This window comes from Chlorocebus sabaeus, chromosome 3 (assembly GCF_047675955.1).
Source record: "Chlorocebus sabaeus isolate Y175 chromosome 3, mChlSab1.0.hap1, whole genome shotgun sequence".
Lineage (NCBI taxonomy): Eukaryota > Metazoa > Chordata > Mammalia > Primates > Cercopithecidae > Chlorocebus > Chlorocebus sabaeus.
In genome coordinates, this window is record NC_132906.1 from 26,526,114 (window position 1) to 26,545,119 (window position 19,006).

Consider the following 19,006-nt stretch of genomic DNA (forward strand, 5'->3'; position numbering starts at 1 on the left):
AGATTGGACATGAATCCACCCAGGCCCAGGGCTGAGCTGCAGAGCAGCTGATACTGACATCCGCGGGGGATTTCACATGCAACAGGGAGCCCTCACGTGCTTGCTGGCCATTGTGCTTCAAATCGTTTTTCAGCGGACGGCTGTGACTGCAGTTTTCAAATGTGCTCTGGCCTCCAAGGACCAGGGGGCGGCAAGGGGGCAGGGATGTCCTCTGTATAAAAAATGCTGTCCCGCGAGCTTCCCGACAGATACCTTGGGGCATCTGAGAGATTCCCGGGGAGGGTAGCTTGGACTTCCTCAGGCTACCACTGCTGCCACCGATGGACATTGTCACCAGCAAACAACCAAAAAACATCAGAGTCTGTGAACTTGGCTGCGATGATAAGAACCAAATGTTTTCTAATCTAAGACTTGTATGCAGAACACAGAAAACTGCAGTTAGAAACACCCTACAAAACTGAACAACAGTATTTTCTAAAAATATTTTTTACCTCACTTTAAAAAATTTACAGATAGCTACAAAAATCATATTTACCAGGACACATCTGTTAAATAAAAGCATTGTTTCATGTTGGTGTACGTCTATACAGGGCTATGTATAAGGGACTTCTGTTTCCCCTCCCTGCAACCACAGAACCATCACACATACACACGGATACACGCACAGATATGCCCCTTTCCACAAATGCACGGAAACCGGGACGCGAACCCACAACTCGAGGGCTTAGACCTTCACTGCTGAGCTGCTGCCACTGTCCTCCGTGCGCGGAGTGTCGCTGAAGTCACTGCCCAAGGCGTCCCCGTCCAAGGAGTCCTGGTCCTGGGTCCCTATCGGTGACCCTTCGTCAATACCTCAGGTCTAAAATGCTTTCCTCTGAGCCCGAGTTCCTCCTGTCGGGCAAACTCAGCCCTGTCTGTGCCTTCCGGCTTGGCCAGGGCCGCCTTCCTTCTTCGCCAGCAAGTGTGGGCTTCCAAAGACAGGGCTGGGCTCGGCCTGGGCCTCCCTGAAGGCCGAGAAGGACGCGCCCTGCAGAGGCAGCCTCATGTGGGGGCTGAAGAGGCCGGCCTGCCTGCACCCCCGGGAGACACCCTTTCCAAAATGGAAGAGCTGGGTGGACAGCACGAGGAGAAGCCCGCAAGAGGTAGGCTGGGCAGGCCCCGGGCGGGGCCCTCGGAACCCTTGGTTTTTCCGCTCCCGACGCCCCGCCTCTACTCCGCATCTCTACCTTCGGAGCGCAGCCCCTAGGCTCCGGAGGGTGAAGTCGCTCCAGGGCAGGGTGTCGTCGATCTGGGCTCCAGAGTCCCTCTCAGGTTCCTGGCTGGGGGTGAGGAAGCCCCGGCTCCCGCAGCCCAAGTGAAAGGTCCCCCCAGCACCTCTTGCCTCGGTGCCCGCTGTGGCACTGCTGGGCAGCTGACCAAAAGCACTTCTGGCAGCATTCTCGGCCCCTTGTGAGCTCTGGTCTTTCTGAATGTAAACATTTCTCCTGCTCTCTGAGAGCCCCTTGGCGGAGACACTGCCACTGGTGCTCTTCGGTGGTGCTGGATCCCCTTGGGCCAGAGCAGCGGGGAGCCCCTGCCCGCCCTGGCTGAACAGGCCGTCTGCGCCCTGTGCTCCAGTGCTCTCTGCACCTCACGGCCCTTCTGCTGGCTGTAGGACCCCCTGGCCCTCTGGCTCCGCGTGCACACGCCAGGCGGTGGGGCCGGCTCCTTCCTGCCCAGCAAGTCTGGCCTGAATGAGCCCCCAGTCCCGAGAGCAGCAGGGCCCTCTGCCTGAACTTCTGAACTGCTCAGACTCCTTGGCCTTTTCCGCCAAAAACTTACTAATCTACAGTTCGATGCTATCGTCACTGTCCACTGAACAGCTGTCGTGAGACAGCGAGCCGGGGCTGGGAGCTGGGCCCTGGCATTCCCTGGGGAATGGATTCCCTTCAGAGGTGGAGGCAGAGGCGGGTCCCCTCACTCGGAAGGCCGGGGCCGTGTCCTGGCTCCTGGCGCCCTCCTGCTGCTTCCTCTCTGCCATACTGCCACAGATACTGGGAGGTTTCTTCCCTGGGCCCTCGCCGCTGTCTCTCGTGGACTTGGAGAGTCAGCTATTAAGCACTGGCGGGCTTCGGTCTTTCCAGTCTCTCCAGAGCCCGCCCAGCTGCTCCGGGAAGTGCGTCTGGGCAGTGCTGAACCTGACCTTCTTCCTGCACGCAGCCCTGGGCTCCTTGCACCGCTTCTTGAGCTTTCACTTGGACCTTAAGTCCCTGATGGCCGTGTCCAGGTCCTCGTCACTGTCCAGGGAGCTGCTCTTGTCTTCGGAGCTCTCCTTGTCGTCCAGGCGCCTCGCTTCATCTGTCTTACCCTGGCCCTACGTCATGCGAGTGTCGCCGGGCCCCCTGGCTGCGCCCTCCCCTCCCAGGACCTCGTTGGCTTTGCCCTGGACGGGCAGGTCCCGCCTCTCATGGCCCGGCTCGGCTCACACCTGGCTGTGGTCGGCATCCTGGCCACCATCTTTCACCACCTCCCGCGTTTTCTTGGGCGTGGATGGCCTCACGGCGTGGCCGCCGCCTCTACGTTTCCTTTTGCAGCTCAGAGGTGGGTCCGGTGTTTTAGAGAGAGGGGCCTTGGGGCCACTGGTCTGGCTATTGGGGCCAGGCGGTGAACGTGGGCCCTGAGCAGCCTGCGAGCAGCTCTCACCTCTGGTCAGCAAACTCCCCGAATGTGCCTTGAGGTTCAAAACGTCTGGATTTCCTGATTGATGCTGTCGTCGCTGTCCACGGAGCTACTGTCGCCGTCAGAGTGGGAAGGCACGTTCGGGGAGTAGAATAGTGGGCTTGCAGACAGGGACCTGTTGCTGCCTTACACGGGGCTGGCAGGGTAGTCTTGGAAATGCCCAAGATTGCTTCTGCGCACATCAGTTCAGCGGACATGTCTGCCTGGCACGAGGACCGTTCTACAAACTCGCTCCTGGAAGCCGGGCTCGCTGGAGGCGGAGCTTTGGTTTTCTTCGGGAGCTTGTAGGGAATGCTCAGCGTCCAGGCGTCCCGGGCAAGGATCTGTGGCCTTGGTGGCTACTGGCTTCCTCTAGCTGGGTGTTTTTCTGTGGGTCTCGCGCAAGGCACTTTTTGTGGCGCTGCTTGTGCTGTAGTGCGGAAGGGTCAGGCGTCCTCTCTCCTCCCGGAGCTGGGCCGTCTGGGGCAGGTCCCCGTTGGCCTCCTTGCGTGTTTTCTGCAGCTAGTACACCTGGATGGCCTCCTTAGTGCCGTCGTTGCTGCTGGAGTCGGACGCTTCGGGCGCCTGTGCCGAGCTCATGACTCGCTTTCCCCTTCTCAGGGCACCGGCGCTCCTCTTGACCCCGCTTTTATTCTGTGGTGCTTCTGAAGGGCGGCAGGTGGCTGCTGGCTTTGGGCTGCCCTTGTTCTTCTGCTTGGTCGTGACCTTGGACTTGAGGCTTCAGGGCTGCACGTTCGCCTTTGCTAACCCGGGAGGTTTGCAAAAGGCGAACTCCTTATGGGCGCCCATCAGACCCTGCCGATGCGCCACCTTTGCGGCTGACTCTTGGTGGGATTTCAAGAGTGACTTGGTCGAATTTTCGTTTGGGTCTGGTTTTTTATCTATTGACCCATCACATTTTTGGTTCGCATGCTGTCTCTTCTCATTCAGAAACTATTCTATTTCCGCCTTAATGCTCTGCTCAAAGGAGTGTTTGCTGCTCGCGCTGCCGGGGGAGGCGGAACCCTAGTTCTCACTGGATCTCACCGGACTGCCAGGGCCACCACCTGAGCCAGGTACAAGTTGCAGGGGGACACACGGAAGTCGGGGCACTGCCGTGAGATGGTTCTGGCTTACATCTACTGCCACTGCCTGCGGACCTGGAAGGCTGGGCTGCGCCTGATTCGCCCCTGCCAGCCCCTGCCTGTGCGGCTCCACTCTTTGCCTTCAGGTACTCCTGGATGGCTTCCCCAATGGTCCGGTCCACGGAATCATCATTGTCTTAATCTAGCACCAACGGGCCAAAGTCTGCAGTTTCCTCCTCCCCCGTGGGGTCAAAGTCAGCAACAAGACCACAGGCAGGCAATACGGGCTACACCTTGTGCACGGTGGGCTTGGTAGCTGGCTTGGCGTCTGCCCTGTGGCCTCTCAGTGCAGCGCGCTCATTGCTGGTGCCCCGAGCAGCCCCGTTGCGCTGCAGCGTGCTGCACCGGTGCGCTCACCGACACGTTCTCCACGCCCTCGGCAGCCTCCGAGAAGCACCCGGGGAACCTAAAGCTCCGTGGTGGGCCAGAGGCCTCCCATTAGGACTGGGGAGCAATCCCTGGAGGAGTATTCCTGAGAAACGTTCTAGCAGACGGGGAGGGACGCGCAGAGGGACGACGCTTTATTTTTCTGCCAGCTTCATGTTCTCAAAAGGTTGGCGGCCGGGTGCAGTGGCTCACGCCTGTAATCACAGCACTTTGGGAGGCCGAGGCGGGCGAATGGCGAGGTCAGGAGTTTGAGACCAGCCTGGCCAACACACTGAAACCCCGTCTCTACTAATAATACAAAAATTAGCCGGCGTGGTGGTGTGAGCCTGTAGTCCCAGCTACTCGTGAGGCTGAGGCTGGAGAATCGCTTGAAGCCGGGAGGTGGAGCTTGCAGTGAGCCGAGATCGCGCCACCGTTCTCCTGCCTGGGTGACAGAGCGAGACTCCGTCTCAAAAAAATAAAAGATAAAAAATAGAAATTAAAAAAAAGGTTGGCAAGCGGTGCCCATGAGATAAAGCCTGCAAATGCTTCTTTGCAGTTTAAAAAGGACGACGACTATAAACCCAGGATCAGGACGACATCACGCATAGATTTATTATTGACCTGACCAACAAGCTCTTGAAATTCTCTTTGCGTCCAGATCGACTGTGATGAAACTGCAGCCAGTGTCCCCAAACGCCCTAGGGATCAGGTCTTTATCACTCCGAGGCGTCCTCTAACCGCTTTTTAAATAGACTTTTGACTCGGCCCGGCCCCGTGCCACGCGCCGCCGGGACCCTGCCTGCGCTTTCGTCCTCCAGCGGTGAGGCGGCGGGTCAGGGTCTCCCGGGCTGGCCCGTTTACTTAGTTTTGTTTTTGTTGCATTTGCTTTTGGTGACACCCACTTTTTTATATTCCACATATAAATGAGATCATGCAACAATTTTCTTTCCATGTCTGCTTATTTAGCATAATGGCCTCCATGTCCCCCTCAGCCCCCCGCTCTGTGACGAGGCGCAAGGCCCTCCGCCCGGGCCCCGCCTCCGCGCGCGCCGCTGCCGCGGCCCCGCACCCTTTTTTGACTTTTTAATAAGGCTAATTCTGACTGTGATAAGGTGGTATCTCATTATGGTTTTAATTGGTATTTCCCTTGTGATTGGTGATGTTGAGTATTTTTCGTGTTTGTTGGCCATTTGTGTATCTTCTTTTGAAAAATGTCCGTTCGGCCGGGCGCGGTGGCTCACGTCTGTAATCCTAGCACTTTCGGGAGCCAAGGCGGGTGGATCACCTGAGGTCAGGCGTTCGAGACGAGCCTGGCTAATATGGTGAAACTCTGTGTCTACTAAAAATACAAAAATTAGCTGGGCGTGGTGGCATGCGCCTGTAATCCCAGCTACTCTCTAGACTGAGGCAGGAGAATGACATGAACCCAGGAGGCGGAGGTTGCCGTGAGCCAAGATTGCGCCATTGCACTCCAGCCTGGACGACAGGAGTGAAACTGTGTTGCAAAAGCAAAAACAAAAAAACCAATCCATTCACCTAGTTTGTCCACTTTTTAACGGGATTATTTGTTTTCTCCTTGCTGATTTTCTTGAGTTTCTTGTAGATTCTGGATCCTTTGTTGGATGTACAGTTTGTAAATATTTTTCTCCCATTGTGTGGGTTGTGTGTTTACTCTGTTAATTATTTCTTTTGCTATGCAGAAACTTTTTAGTTTAAGTCCCATTTACTTAGTTTTGTTTTTGTTGCATTTGTTTTTGGTGACACCCCCTATTTTTAGATTCCACATGTAAATGAGATCATGCAATAATTTTCTTTCTGTGTCTGCTTATTTCATTTAGCGTAATGGCTGTGTTATGGCAAGTGACAGGATCACCTTTCTTTTTATGAATGAATAATATTCCATTGTTTATATATATTACATTTTGTTTATCCACTTGACTGTTGACAGACACATAGGTTGTTTCCATATTACTTAGCTGTATATAGAAATACAGGTGATTTTTGTATGTTGATTTTGTACTCTGAAAACTTGGTGAACTAGTTTATTAGCTTCAATAGTTTCTTAGTGAATTCCTTAGGATTTTCCATATGTAAAATAATGTCATTTGCAAATAGAGATAGTTTTACTTCTTTTTTTAAAATCTGGGTACCTTTTATTTCTTTTTCTTGCCTAATTGCTTTGTCTAAAATCTCCAATAGAATGTTGAATAGAATGATGAGAAGGACATTGTTGTCTTTTCCTGGATCTTAATGGGAGACCATCCAGTTTTTCACCATTAAGTAGATGTTAGCTGTGGGGTTTTTGTAGATGCCTTTCATCAGCTGAAGAATTTTTTATTCATAGGGTGTTGAGTGTTTTGTTATGAAAGGGTGTTGGATTTTGTCAAATGATTTTTCTGCTTCTATGGATATAATAATGTAGTTTTTGTTCTTTAGTGAAATGGTGTAGTATATTAGTTGATTTTCAGGTGTTAAACCAACACTGCATCTCTGGAATAAGTCCCACTTGGTCACAATGTATAATCCTTTTGATATGTTGCTAGATTTGGTTTGCTCATTTTTTTTTTGAGGATTTCTATATGTGTATTTATAAGAAATTTTGGTCTTTAGTTTTTTTCCTTGTGATGTCTTTGTCTGATTTTAGTATCAAGATAATACTGGCCTTTCACAGAATGAACTGGGAAGCGTTCCCTCCTCTTCTGTTTTGATGGGGCAGTTTGTGAAGAATAGATATTAATTCTTCTTTAAGTATTTGGTAGAATTCATCAGTGATGCCATCTGGGCCTGGACTTTTCTCTGTGGAAAGTTTTGAAATTACTAATTCAGTCATTTTACTTGTTACAGGTTTATTCAGTTTGTCAGTTTCTTTTTGAATCGGTTTTTTTAGTTTATTTTTCTAGGAATTTGTCTACCTCATCTAAGTTATCTAGTTCATTGGCAAATAATTGTTCATGGCATTGCCATTATAATCCTTTTTATTTCTGTAAGGTTTGTAGTAATTTTTTTATTTCATTCCTGATTTTAGCCTTCTCTCTTTTGTCTTGGTTAGTCTAACTAAAAGTTTCTCAATGTTGGTGATTTAAAGTTTTTTTCTGGTTTTATTGATTTTTCTTAATTTCTCTATTCTCTAAAAAATTTTAATCAAAGAATTTTTCCCTATTTTTTCACTATCTAATGTTTATACTTAATGTGTGTATTGGATAACTCTATTAAAGTTCATCATCATGAACTTTCATCATGAAATAGCCAGATATATCTTATATATAATTGTACTGCCTATTTTTAGAATTGCTTGTTCTTAAAGGCTTTGACTTCATAAAAGTTTTCATTCTTGGCCAATATTATTTACTGCAGCGCGTTTTCTTCTTCATGAGGAACCATGAAAGAAATCTTTGATTCAAGACGCATTAAGATTTTTTTGAGAAGCTAACTAATTAATTTAATTTAACCTTATAGATACTATGAATCTTATAATTGTTTGTTACTGTTTTAACTGCCAGCTTTCATGATAGCATGCATTTTGGGGGATACTAACATTTTTCTTGTCATTTTTTTCACCTTTCTATATTTTACTTTCACAATAATAAGTAAATAAATAGACTTGTTTTAACATAAATCACACTTTATAGTAATAAAGAGTGGGTCTCTGTTGCTCTCTTTTTTTACTATAAAATTTTTTATATTTAATTATTATGGAGGCATAATAGGTGTACATATTTACAGGGTATATGTGATATTTTGATACAAGCGTATAATGTGTAATGATCAAATCATGGTAGTTGGAGTATCCATCACTTTAAGCTTTTATCATTTATTTGTGTTAGGAGCATTCCAATTCTAATCTTTTAGTTATTTTGAAATATACAATAAATTATTGTTAACTATAGTCACTGTATGGTGACTATATAGTGTTTCCATAGAGCACTAGATCTTGTTCCTTCTATATAACTGTCTTTTTGTACCCATTAACCAGCTCCTCTTTTATCCTCCCATCCCCACTACCCTTCACAGCTTCTGGTAATCATCATTCTACTCTGTCTCCATGAGTTCAATTTTTTTTTAAGCTCTTGCATATAAGTGAGAACATGTGGTATTTGTCCTTCTGTGCCTGGCTTATTTCACTTAACATGATGTTCTCTGGTTCCAAATGACAGCATTTCATTCTATTTTATGGCTGAATAACATTCTGTTGTTTATATGTACCACATTTTCTTTATTCATGCATCCATTAACGGGCATTCAGGTTAATTCCATGTCTTGGCTGTTGGGAAAAATGCTGCATTCAACATGGGAGTGCAGATATCTCTTTGATATGCTGATTTTATTTCTGTTGGATATATACCCAGTAGTGGATTGCTATATCATATGGTAGTTTTATTCTTATTTTTTTGATGAACCTCCATACTATTCTTCTATAGTGGCTCTACTAATTTACATTGTCACAAGTGGTTGAACTTTTTTTTTTTTTTTTTTAACTGTTTTAACATAATTATTTGGAACTTCATTCACGTTGGCATATGCATCAACAATTTATTTATTCTCATTACTGAGTAGTATCTCATTGCATGGGTTTTTTTTTTTTTTTAACTTTTAAGTTCAGGGGTACATGTGCAGTTTTGTTACATAGGTAAACTTATATCATGGGGGTTTGTTGTACAGATTATTTCATTGCCCAGGAATGAAGTCTAATACCTACTAGTTGTTTGTCCTAATCCGTGTCCTCTCCCACCCTCCCCCCTCTGATAGGTCCCAGTGTGTGTCGTTCCCCTCTGTGTGTCCATGTGTTCTCATTATCTAACTCCTACTTATAAGTGAGAACATGCAGCATTTGGTTTTCTGTTCCTGTGTTAGTTTGCTAAGGATAATGGCCTCCAGGTCCATCCATGTCTCTGAAAAACATTTCTCTCTTTCTATTCCTAGTTATAGCCATAGAAATGACCACTGATAGTTTTTGCTTACTTTGTCCCTCCAGTTTTTCCTTCCTCTAGCATATACACAAGGATTTTAATTTTACCCAATTGAAGTCTTACTTATCTACACCTTTTAACAAGTCATCATCAGTAATTTCGGAATAGGCATTAGATTCACATGGTTCAAGATTCAAAAGAAAGAAAAGTATAAACAGTAAAAAGTCTCTTATTCCTATCCCTAAGTCACCCACTTCTCTTCAGAGGCAACTAGTAAAATTTCTAGTTTTGCATTATTCCATATCTTGCTTTTTTCATTTAGCAATTTATCTTGAAGAGCACATCTCCCTCTGTATTTAGCTTAATCCTTTTAGTGGATATATTTTTTATTTTTGGGTATATCATAATTTATTTATGAATTTCATTGTTGAGAGACATTTAGTTTGTTTTTGAATGTGTGATACTACAAACCGTTGTGGTGAATTATCCTTATATATGCATTTTCATGCACAAATGAGAGTACTTTTATAGTGTAGATTCCTAGAAGTAGAACTGCTAGGTCAGAAGGTATTCACATTTAAAAATTTTAAATTTGCTCGTAGAATGAAGTCTTTGCTCATAGAATAGTCTCTGCTCAAATCTCACCTTACCAAAGAGGCCTGTGGTGACCACTTTGCTTAATAATGTAACCTGCTCCTACTTCTCCCTGAACTTCTCTATCCATTGCACTCTATTCTTTTTCTGGCATAGTATATGGTTTACCTATTTATACTGCTTTCTGGTTACTATCTTTTTCCCTCTGCTCCAGGAAACAGGAATTTTGGTTTGTTCACTGATATATATTTGCAGTAGTTAGAATAGTGTTTGGTGCTTAGTAGGCATTTAGCAAACAGTATCCAAAACTGTCTTCCATAAAAATGCCCAATTTCTTTTTTTTCCCTCCGTATCTCAATGGATTAAAAAAAAAAAAATTTGCTGACTTTCTTTACTCACTTATTTTGGATTTTTTTGGTCTTTTTTTTGTTTGTTTTTGAGTTTGACAAATTTATTGGCATTTTCATAAAGACATTCATCTCAGTCGTTTCTCTCTCCTAGCTTGACCTTAGGTTCATATTTCATTTGGGTCAAGAAAAGAATATGAGAAGAGGTATGTTATTTTAACAAACAGGAAAATGGACAAAAATGGATATTTTGCCTACATTAAAGTGAGTTAAATTCATGTATCTTGATATAATTAAATCATATAAGAACTAAGAGTTCTATATACATTTCCATCGTTTTACCTGGGGCTTATTCTAAACTTAAATACTAGTGAACAAAGTGTTAGGAATATACACAGGCTGCTTCTCTGAGTTATTACCGACTAAAAGAGCTCAGCAAGCAGTTACCATCAATAAAACAGTCTGAAGCTGCCTTCAAATACAATGTTGTAGTAGGAGTTTTCAAGGAAATTTTTATACTGTATGTTTTTTTTTTTTTTTTTTTTTTTTTTTGTCTGTGGCTGTGCTTTTAAAGATGTGTTTGTCACATTAGAAAAAAAGTTCATATACAATACAAAAATATGAAAAAAAATACACAAATTAACAAAGTGTGTGTGGTGAGATTCCAAAAAATGTTGGAAGATGCATTTTCTTTCCTTCTGTTTCAGTATCTAAAATGTGCTTTTTGAGAGGTCAATATGTATACATTTAAAATAAACCATATAATTTTACTAGTAAGAAAGCCAGTAGTTAAGTTCAATTCAAATTGCATTTCACAAGTTAGTAATTTAAATCCTTAGACAAAGTTACAGAAAGTGAATCTTCTTGTTTTCCATCTTCATACAATGTTGATTTTTTTTTTGGGGGGGTGTTTATACCTTTTAAAAAAGAAAAGCAACCAAATACTTAAGCAATGTGTACATTTAAAGTTTTGGTGGTGGTTTGTATTTTAAAAGAAACAGCTTTCTTATGATTTGCCTCAAGTTCTGGTGGAAATGCTTACAGGACCTAGCTAATAAACAAAAAACAAGAGAAGCACATTCAAAATACTGATTTAGGTTGGTAGAAAATGATTTTTCTTTGAAGACTAATGAAGATACATAAGACCCATTAAGGTGAAGTGGGCTATTTCAAATATTCAACAGTTTACATATAAAAAATTATTTTAAGAGCTAAGCATCTGTATCCACTGATAGCGATGCAATACCTAGTTTATGATGACTTGAAAGAAAACAAATACCCATAAAGAAAAAAGCTGTATTTTAATTTTATCTAAATTTACTTTCAGTGAATAATAGTTCAGTAACATTTTCCTCCCAATACAATACTTCCTCTCTCTATAAGGCTGTTCCTGGGAGCCAGACAAGTTTAGGTAATAAGGGAGTTAAGAGAGTAACTGCTTGCAGTTTTAAATGGACAATAACTTTTTGCTTCCCTCTTAATGTGCTAATAGTTGTGTCTAAAAAAATAGGCAATTCTTAAAAAGGTACCATTTCTGATTTCTTTATTACCTGTAAACTTGGGAAACTAATTACACAAAACTACCAAATTAGCAAATGGCTTGAAATCTGTATATTAAACATAAATTACCTCTAATTTCAAACTCTCATTTATTAGTATACCACTCAATCTTTCAAAAAGATGAAAAAGAAAAAAAAAAAGTGGCTCCAAAGATAGTCTTACACCATTCTTAAAAAAACGAAACTGTTGCTTTTAACTTTATATCTACCCCACACCCCAATTTCAAAACATTATTTAATTGTCTTGGTCATGGACATTTCCAAGATGAGATTTTATATTTCGCTCCCATAGCTTCTGGTTATCAGAAAACCCATGCTTTCCTTTATTGAAGGAGTTTAGTCCAGCTGATGTTGATGTATCCCTTCCAATATTCTTCATCCTCATCTTTGCTTCTGGAGGCCTTTCCTCTGGTTCACTCTCTTCATCTTCATTAAAAGCTGCTGCTACCGAAAGAGTTTTTGGAGCAAGAGTTGGAATAGTTTCTTTAGGGTTACTTGATCCAAGTTTGATGGATATGGGTGATGTTTTCTTTGTCGTCTGACTACCTATGGCAAATCCAAAGCTGGAGATCTTTGCAGGCTTTGTTGGAGGTCTGCAGCTTCTTCTTCAGCTGATCGCTTCTCAGCGCTGCGACTGGAACTTTCCTCTCCACTACTCTGGCAGCTCCAGCTCATTGCGACTTTTCGGGCTTCTCTCCCGCCTTCTAGTCAGCCATTTCCCCCGTCGCCTTGTTTTTTTAAAGATTTTAGAAATCTTTCTAATACAAGTTGGGATATAAATAATTAGATATAGAAAATAGCTACAAGGCATTTCTTTTAACTTTCCCCACCCCCAGCTCCCAACAGTTAAGAGTCAAGCCCTAACTCTTGTCCTTTCTGTCAGAAGTAGATACAAGAAGGATACATGAAACACTGCTGTAACACCTCTCTCATAGGATTCAAATCGTTGTGGAGATTATTATAGGCTCCAGGTGAGTTAGGATATCTTAAGTCTCAATTTAATAAAACTAATTGTTTTCCTGTGCTTTAAATATCTCTACATTCTGTACAAATATAATCTAGATCTAACAGATGTAGTCTTGAAATAGATGGCTATAATGTCAGTGAAGTATTTTTTCCTTATTTATATACATTATAATTTTCCTTATTTTTGTACATTATAATTTTAAAGGCCTGATAGTCATAATTATTGATGTTCAGATTGGTAGTTATTTCTGTCTCTTATGTATTCAACTATAAACATTTAATCGAGTTTATGAGACCTAGATATTTAGCAGAGTTTTGGAGTAAATTATTTTATCAAACAAATAATATAAAATAAACTTTCCTATTTATGTTCCTTTTTTAATTTACCTCATTTATATGCATCTTGATATTGCATTATCAAATTCTAAAAACTATTTTTAAAGACAGATTGATTCAGAATTACAGTGTACTTGAAAATCATCAGGTACCCATTATCAGTTTTCGCCCACATTGAATCTGTGTTTTGGAAACTGTCTACCAAACTTTGTTTATTAAGTAATTATTTTCCCTAGTTTTATTCAAGATATACAAAGCTGCCAACTGTGCTTTTTATCAGCATCATGTAAATTGTATTACTATACTGTGCTGAATTTTAGCGAAGGTAAAGTATTTGCTATTTTAGTTATTGTAGCTTTGTTGAAAGTAAACATATAGGTTTTTAAAAGTATTGGAAAACTTGCCAGATTATCATTATATGACTTGGAACCCTAGAAACTCCCAGACCACGAGACTTAATGGTTAATGATCTCTTTCAGTTCTCTTTCAACTTGGAATTCTCTTATTCCAATGCCAACTCATTGCTCTTTTGGAAAGACCCACTCTTTCCTCTGTTGTCTTGGTACCTCCTCAGGACATATTCCCCAAAATGGAAATTTCAGTTTAAGAGAATTTTTAGCATGGTGTAGAATAAGAATGGTTAGACAGCTGATGTCAGCAAGATGGTGAAATAGTAGCACTGTCCTTCAGAAACACCAATTTTGACAACTATCATGGAAAGAATGCCTTTATACTTGAGCATACATGGAACATTCTCCAGGATCAATCACATGTTAGGCCATAAAACAAGTATTAATATATTTAAGAAGATTGAGATAATATCGAACATCTTTTCTGACCACAATGGCGTAAAACTAGAAAGCAAAAATAACAGGAAAACTGGGAAATACACAAATATGTGAAAATTAAACATGTTCCTGAACAACCAGTGGTCAAATAAGAAATCAAAATGGAAATTAAAAAAATATATATATGATACAAATGAAAATGGAAACAGCACATCAAGATTTGTGGAATGCAGCAAAACAGTTCTAACAGGAGATTTCGTAGTGATAAACACCAACATGAAGGAAACAGTAGGACTTCAGATAAGTAACCTAACTTTACATCTCTAGGAACTAGCTAGAAAAAGAATAAATAAGCCCAAAGTTAATAGAAGGAAGGGGATAAGAAAGATCACAGCAGAAATAAACGAAAGACTCGAAAAACATAGAAAAGAGCAAGAAAATGAAGAGTTGTTTTTTTGAAAAGATAAACAAAATTGATAAACTTTTAGCTAGAATAAGAAAAAAAGAAGATTCAAATAAATAAAATCAGGAATGAAAGAGGAGACATTATGACTGATACCACAGAAATACAAAGAATCTTGAGACTACTGTGAACAAATTAAATACTAACAAATTGGATGGCCTAAAGGAGACATATTTTTTGCCACATACTACCAGCTAATACTGAATTATGAAGAAATATAAAACCTGAATGATCAGTAACAAATAAGGAGACTGAATCAGTAATCAAAAATCTACCAATAGAGAAAAGCCTCAGGACCTGATGGCTTCACTAGTGAATTCTACCAGACATTTGAAGAAGAATACCAATCCTCAAACTTTTTAAAAAATTTGAATAGGAGGAAACACTTCCAAACTCATTTAACAAGGCTAGCATTGCCTTAATACCAAAGTCAGGCAAAGATAGCACAAGAAAAGAAAATTATAGGTCAATATCCCTGATGAACATATGTGCAAAAATCGTCAACAAAATATTAGCAGCAGCACATTAAAGGGATCATACATCATGATGAAATGGGATTTATCTTTGGGATGCAAGGATGGTTCAACATATGCAAATCTATAAATATAATATACCACTTCAGAATGAAGGACAAATTATTGATCATCTTAATAGATTCAGAAAAAGAATTTGACAAAATTTAACATTCTTTCATGATGAAAACTCTCCACAAGTTACGTATAAAAGGAATGTACCTCAGCACTGTAAAGGTTATATGTTTGATAAGCCCACAGCTAACATTATACTCAATGGGGAAAATCTAAAATCTTTTCCTCTAAGATCAGGATCAAGACAAGGATACTCACTTTGCCACTTGCATTCAACATAGTACTGGAAATCTAGCCAGAAATATTAGGCAAGAAAAAGAAATAAAAGACATCTGCTACAGTTTGTATGTTTTTCCCCTCTAAAACTCATGTTGAAACTTAATTCCCAATATGGTTGTATTAAAGATGGGGACTTTAAGAGGTGATTGAGTCCTGAGGTCTCTGCCTTTATGAATGGATTAATCTATTCATGGATTCATTGGTTTTCATGAGAGTGGCATCAGTGGCTTTATCCCGAGCTAACATCTTAGCATGCTCAGTTCTCTCACCATGTGATACCCTGCACCACCTCAGGACTCTGAGGACTCATAGCTATTATTCAAAAAGTCGGAAGATAACAGATGTTAGAGAGGATGTGGAGAAAAGTGAACTATTGTTCAGTGTTAGTGGTAATGTAAATTGGTACATCTTTTATGGAAAACAGTATGGAAGCTCCTCAAAAAATTAAAACTCAAACTGCCACATGATTCAGCAATCCTACCTTTTGGTATATATCCACAGGAAATGAAGTCAGTATGTTGACGAGATACCTACACTCCAATGTTCATTGCAGAATTATTCACAGTTGCAAAGATATGGAAACAACCTAAGTGTCTGTCATTTGATGAATAGATAAACTAATGATTGGGTTATATACTGATAAACCCATTGTAAGTCAAAAAATCTTGTTAAAATTGCATTAAGATCATGACAAACCCATTGTAAAGTTGAAAAATTGCAAATTGAACCTTTGTAAGTCAAGGACTATCTGTTATATATAATGGAATTTTATTTAGCCTTAAAAAAGGTAGGTAATCCTGCCATTTGCAACATGGATGAACCCAAAGGACATTATGATGTATTAGTCAGACACAGAAAGACAAATACTGCATGATCTCATTTACATGTAGAATCTTTAAAAAGTCAAATACAAACAGTAAAAAGTTGGTTAGCAGGGGTGGGGGGCCTGGGGAGAATGTGGAGATGTTTGTCAAAGGGTACAAACTTTCAGTTATAAAATGAATAAGGGTTAGATGTGGCAGCTCACACCTATAATCCCAGTGTGTTTGGAGACCAAGGTAGGAGGATTGCTTGAGGCCAGAGTTAGAGACCAACTTGGGCAACATGGGGAGATCCCCATCTCTACCAAAAATTAAAAAAAAAAATTGCAGGTGGTGACATGTACTTGTAGTCCCAGCTATTTGGGACTCTGAGGTAGGAGGAGTGCTTGAGCACCCAGGAGGTTGAGGCTGCAGTGACTATTATTGTGCCACAGCAATCCAGTCTGGGTGACAGAGTGAGACCCTGTCATGAGACCCTGTCTCAAAAACAAAAACAAAAAAAGTAGTAGTTCTGGACACTTAATTTACAGCATGGTTGATTATAGTTAATAATAATGTTTTGTATTCTTGAAATTCACTAAGAGAAATCTTAAGTATCCTTACCACATACACACAGACAAAATGGTGACTATGCGAAGTGATAGATATGTTAATTAGCTTAACTGTAGTACAGTAGTCCCCCCTTATCCTCAGAGGATGTTCCAAGACTCTCAGTAGATGCTTGAATCCACAGATAGTACTGAACCCTATATATACTATGTTTTTTCCTATCCTGAACATATATACCTGTATTAAAGTTTAATTTGTAAATTAGCCACAGTAAGAGATTAGTAGCAATGACTAAGAAAATAGAACAATTATGACAAGATACTGTAATAAAAATTATGTGAATTTAGTCTGTTTCTCTCAAAATAGGTACTCTGCTCATCTATTTTCAAACCATGGTTGACCATGGGAAACTGAAACTGGAAAGTGAAACCATGGATATGGAATGACTGATGTAATCACTTCTTATTGTATAGATATATCAAAATATCACATTGAACACCTTAAATATAAACTTTTTCATTTGTCAATTGTACCTCCATAAAGCTGGAAAAAAATATCACCTCATTTGTTTGTTGGTGATTTCCTTTTTTGAAACAGCACGTGATATTTGGTAAAAGGAGTTGATATTGTTGATCCATGTAATTGGATCTGAGTTGTAGGAATTAATCTCCTTACTCAATGGTTTTCAACCTTGTTTCCAAGACTAGTAGACATCAGTTTTGTAGCTATTTTGCAGAAAAGCCAATTAGTAGCCCTTTGAGTATGGTGGCAGTTTTCTTTCCTATATGGTTATACCTTCTTGGATGGAGAATTTTTGGGCTTTGAGCTCAATAATCTAAGCAGAGAGCTTGACCAGAAACTTAGTTCTAGGTAGGTTATGTATCATCTGTTCAGAAAATGAGGTCTGTAATGTCATTCTTTTTGTGTGTGTGTGTGTTACGCTTATTGATACTTACCAGTTTGCTATCAATGTGTGAATGGGAGCTGAAGAAACTATAGTGGAACTAACAGTCTTAACTTACACTTTGGTGGTTCAGTTTCTGCTTGTTTCTCTGAGCATATTGGAGAAAAAAAGAAAAAAAGAGAGAGAAAAAGTCACTCTGTAGCTACTGCCACAGCTTTTTAAAAAAATTATTTTTATTTTTTCCTTTTTAGAACTATGTTAGTGTTAGTGCTGGACACTACAAGGCTCTTGGGGTACAGTAGTGAATTAGATGCAATTTTTCTGCCTTCAGGATGCTTACATATTAGTAGTTGAGATAGGGACAAATGAGCAAGCAAGCAAGTCAGTCACAGTTCAGTTAAGAGCTTACATAGGTTTATGAACTGAGTTCCATAGGAGTTTTTCAAATTTATTTTTATTTTTCTGACCATATACTGCATGATCTGTAAGAGTTCTTAAGGGAGGGAGTTCCAGGTGCTCAACTTTTGGGCAAATGGCCAGGTAAATCTGAATTTGCCAGGTACATGTTTTTCTGGGAATAGAATCAACTTTCTTACCCACAAAGGCATTGTGTAACTGGGTGACTGATTCACATGGTGTTCACTCCTACATGTTGTTTCAAAAATGTGATTGAGTACAGGTAAGGTCAGTTTTTACTTTCCTCTTCTTGGCTTTGCCACTCTTGCCTTTTACTTCTGTGCACATCCAAGAATGTCCTTAACACTAGACTACTGTAAGCTCATATTATATAGGTGAAATTTTCTGGCATCTTAGCATGTTATTCCTTTTGTTCCTACGTATCACCTAGGTAAGTAGGAAATCTAGGAGTAAAAGATAAAGGCAGCTCTTCCCCCTATTTCTCTGTAATATCTTCATATTTCATTTAATGTAACCCTACTGCTACTGACTTATTACAGTCTCATGAACTATGTGTAAGGATGTATCTTTTGACCCTGAGATAGAGCACAAAACACATGTTTCTTATGACTTATTTTCATCTTTCGTATTTCACAAAGTACAAGCTAGATAGAACATTATTTTTAACTTTTGAAACTGCAACTTAAATTTGTGTTAGTTATGATAGCATGCATAGTAGTAATTTTCTGATAGTTCCAAGATGATTTATGTCACCACTTGGTGGAGCTCTTTTATAAGTACGTGCATTGTTTAAAAAAAAAAAAAAAGCAAGTATAAGTTGTCACTAATTAGGGGTTATCATTAGATTGGTTCAAATGAACTCAACTAAATGACGGTATAATAGGTAATCTCCTCAAGTACTCAGTGTAGATTTTGATTTAAACTGTAATATATGTGATTAAAATTTTAATAATTTAAAAATTTTTTCGAGTATTTCTAATTTTTTTCTCTCCTGCTTTATGTAATGTAGCACTTTTATTGACTTTTCTCCTATTTTACAATTGTAGATAATTTAGAAAATGTATGTAGGATTAATAAGGAATCCTACCATATAGAAGATAATCATGAACATTTTAATATATATTTTCATTTTCTCTTTTTTTTTTTTTCACAAAATTGGAATCAAAATATGTGCAGAACTTTTTATTCTGCTATTTTTTTCTTAACATTCTATGTTGGATATTCTTATATATCCTCTTAATATTCCTTGAAACTGTTTTGGGATTTTATATTATTCTA

At 40.3% G+C, this 19,006-nt stretch overlaps 1 protein-coding gene and 2 pseudogenes across 2 annotated transcripts in view; 1 reads left to right on the forward strand and 2 right to left on the reverse strand.

The window, feature by feature from the left end:
- RB1 (RB transcriptional corepressor 1) overlaps window positions 1–19,006 on the forward strand; it is a 175,571-nt gene that overhangs the window by 12,047 nt on the left and 144,518 nt on the right. The gene's annotated exons all lie outside the window — the stretch shown is intronic.
- Window positions 380–7,619, reverse strand: LOC140711480 (protein phosphatase 1 regulatory subunit 26-like; annotated as a pseudogene).
- On the reverse strand, window positions 10,604–12,334 carry LOC119620074 (PEST proteolytic signal-containing nuclear protein pseudogene; annotated as a pseudogene).